Here is a 3,955-nt window from a genome sequence, read left to right on the forward strand (position 1 = left end):
TCTTGTACCTCATGACATTTTCAGATCTGAATTACATACTTTGTGACGGCATGAGTCTCTAAACTCCATTTTTGGGGGTGAGGAGCTCTGCAGCGTCTTGATGATTTAATACAATTCCTTTGTTTTCCATTCAAACACGCTTGTTCTTATCTAAGATGTTTATTTGCGCTTAACTGTGGAGAAGGTGATGATCCGTGACACTCATCACCTTCCTCAACCTATGAACGTGTGCCTGACAACCACCTCCGTTCTACATCAGATTGAATAAATATCTCTTAGATTCCCCAACAGAATCTTCGTGGTATAAGCTAGATGGATGGCGGCATTCATGAGAATCCGGAAAGTCTAAACCTTGTCTGTGGTATTCTGAGTAGGATTCTGGGATTGAATGACTGTGACGTGCTTCAAACTTTAACCTGCTGGGCGTTAGTGACAGACGCAAAAGAGGGATTCTATTCCAGTAGGAGCGGGAACCAACCGGTGATTAGCCGTACTGTGACAGAGTGCGTGCATAGTTTTCACTGCGAGGATGGGAAGTAGCCACTGACAACGGTGACACCCTACATAGAGCTTGCCATGGAAGGAACCTGCGTGTGAGAAGAGGATCTCAAGGAAGAGTTGAAGTCAGAGGACAAAGCATCTCCAAAACTCCAACATATTTCTCATTACTGCAAATCAAAGTAACATTGTTCCCTCTTTTATCAAATCCAGCAATTTCACTTTTAATCCAAATAACCTTGTTGACATCCTAACTAAGACTAATAAAATAAATATTGATTGCTTCAAACCAATAATCTCTGTGGATTCGACCCTTACTCACGTAAGGTATTACTTGGACGACCCAGTACACTTGCTGGTCAGTTGAACGGAATTGTGCAAGTAATCAGTTAGTTAAATTAGTTCTCCTTGGCACATGCCAAGGAGCCATTAATTAAGAATCACAATTTCGTCCACCACTCGTGGCGACCCATAACGGCACACAATATAGTTTCTGATAAAAGAAATGACGGTATTGGCATCGTCAAGGCGGGTAGGTATTGCTTATACCCACTTTGACATGTAGTCAACTGCTAACAGGATATACAGATACCCACTGGAGTTGGGAAACGGTTCCATAAAGTCAATGCCCCACACATCAAATATCTCACAGAACAACAAAGGCTGTTGAGGCATTTCATCCCTTTGGGATGTGTTTCCCAACTTCTGACATTGATGGCAAGACACACATAACCGGTTAGCATCCTTGAATAAGGTCGGCCACCAGAATCCACAATCCAACACCTTTTTTGCGGTCCTTTGTGGGCCAAAGTGGCCACCACATTCGGACGAATGACAAGCTTCAAGAATGGGTTAGATTTCGGACTCTAAAACACATCTTCGAATTATTTGGTCTACTCCCCTCTTCCACAAGTGAGGGTCATCCCAAATGTAGTATTTGGAATCACTCCTCAACTTATCCTTTTGATGTTTAAAAAAGTTGGAAGGGAAGAGTTTCGCAACCAAGTAGTTCGCCATTGGGGCAAACCAAGGAAAGCTATCCAACACAGCATGCAAGCTATCCAATGGGAATGAGTCATTGATCGGAAATGGATCAGATTTTAAATTCTCAAGGTGGCTTAAATGATCCGCAACCAAGTTTTGAGATCCACTCCGGTCTCTAATCTCAATGTCGAATTCTTGCAAAAGCAAGATCCAACGTATGAGTCTAGGTTTTGACTCATTATTTGACAATAAGTATTTCAAAGCTGCATGATACGTGTATACCACTATCTTTGATCCTAGCAAATAAGATCTGAATTTATCTAAAGCATGAACAATAGCTAGGAGTTCCTTTTCAGTAGTGGTATAGTTGGATTGTGCTGCATCAAGTGTTATAGATGAGTATGCAATGACATAAGGGAGTTTACCATCGCGCTGTGCAAGCGCGGCATCTATAGCTTGGTTTGACGCATCGCACATTATCTCAAATGGCAACGTCCAGTTAGGGCCTCACACAATCGGTGCCGTGGTAAGAGCTCTCCTTAGTTCTTCAAAAGCTTTCACACATTCACTATCAAACTCAAAATCCACATCTTTTTAAAGTAGGCGCGACAATGGCAAAGCAATCTTGCTGAAATCCTTGATAAAGCGCCTATAGAATCCTGCATGTCCTAAAAACGAGCGGACCTCCCTCACAGATGAGTGACGAGATAAAGTGGTGATAACATCGACCTTGGCCAGTTTTACAGAAATTCCTTCATGAGATACTACATGTCCTAAAACTATACCTTGTCTTACCATAAAATGACATTTTTCAAAATTCAAGACAAGGTTGGTGTCAACACATCTAGCTAAGACCTTAGCCAAGTTCTCTAAGCAACAATGAAATGAAGTTCCATAAACAATGAAGTCATCCATAAAGACTTCCAGACAATTCTCCATTAGATCAGAAAAGACCCTGGTCATGCACCGCTGAAAAGTAGCGGGTGCATTGCATAGTCCAAATGGCATCCTTTCGTAGGAAAAGGTGCCAAAAGGGCAAGTGAATGTGGTATTTTCCTGATCTTCAGGAGCAATGTGAATCTGGAAGTAACCAAAGAATCCATCAAGAAAACAGTAATGGGATTTACCCGCTAAATGGTCCAACATCTGGTCGATAAAGGGCAAAGGGTATTGGTCCTTCCTTGTAGCGGCATTCAACTTTCTCTAGTCGATGCACACTCGCCCTGCATTTTGAACTCTCTTGGTGACCACTTCACCATCATCCTTTGTAACCGCAGTGATGCCTGATTTCTTGGGAACAACCTGGACCGAGCTCACCCACTCACTATCAGAAATTAGGTATATGATACCCGCATCGAGTAGCCTAGTGACCTCTTTCTTTACCACATCGAGGATGGTTGGGTTGAGCCTCCTTTGTGGTTGCCTAACCGACCTGGCTCCATCTTGGAGAAATATACGATGCATGTACTTGCGAGGGTCAATCCCCACAATATCGGCTAAGCTCCAACCAATTGCCTTCTTGTACTTTTTGAGAACATCTAGGAGCTTTTCTTTTTCTTCACTAGAAAGCTCACTAGCAATAATGACCGGAAACTTTTGGTTGTCCTCTAAGAGAGCATACTTCCAATGAGATGGGAGAGGCTTCAATTCGCTCTTTGCTTCAAGATGAGGTTCCTTTTTGTCAAGCTCACGGAGTTCATTCTCAACAACTTCCTCATGTTCACCCTCTTGGTCATCTGTCTCTTCAACAATATGGTAGCACAACTTGTTATGGTCTTCTTCTTGCACTTCCGCTACCACTTCATCAATCACATCACATCGGAGAACAGAATGCTCTTCAGGAGGATGCCTCATGGCTTCTTCTAAATTGAACTTGAAAGTCTTGTCTCCAACCTCAAAGGAATATGTGCCAGCGAAGGCATCTAACTTGAATTTAGAGGTCTTAAGGAAAGGTCTACCAGGTAGAACGGAGGATGAGCTTCTATTTTCTGTTGGAGGCATTTCAAGGATGTAAAAGTCAACCGAAAATATCAAATCCTTGATCGCCACAAGTACATCTTCGGCTATTCCTGTTACCGTGATCACACTTTTATCGGACAAGGCAAACCTCGCTGCTGACTTTTTTAATGGAGCTAAATTCAACTGCACAAAGGTAGAAAGCGGCATGATGCTTACACAAGCTCCAAGATCACACATACAATCATGAAAAGTGTGTCCACCAATACAACAAGACACCAAACAAGGCCCAGGGTCGCCACATTTCTTTGGAATAGGTTCCATCAAGGAAGAAATTGAACTACCCAAGGATAATGTCTCCAATTCTCCTATTCTATCCTTGTGTGTGCATAAGCCTTTCAAGAATTTTGCATACTTTGGAATTTGTTGAATAGCATCAAGAAGTGGTATGGCTACCTCAACTTTTTGAACACTTGAAGCATGTTCAAATCAAATTCCGGTGTCTTCTTTGCTTTCT

Source organism: Arachis duranensis, chromosome 6 (assembly GCF_000817695.3).
Source record: "Arachis duranensis cultivar V14167 chromosome 6, aradu.V14167.gnm2.J7QH, whole genome shotgun sequence".
NCBI lineage: Eukaryota > Viridiplantae > Streptophyta > Magnoliopsida > Fabales > Fabaceae > Arachis > Arachis duranensis.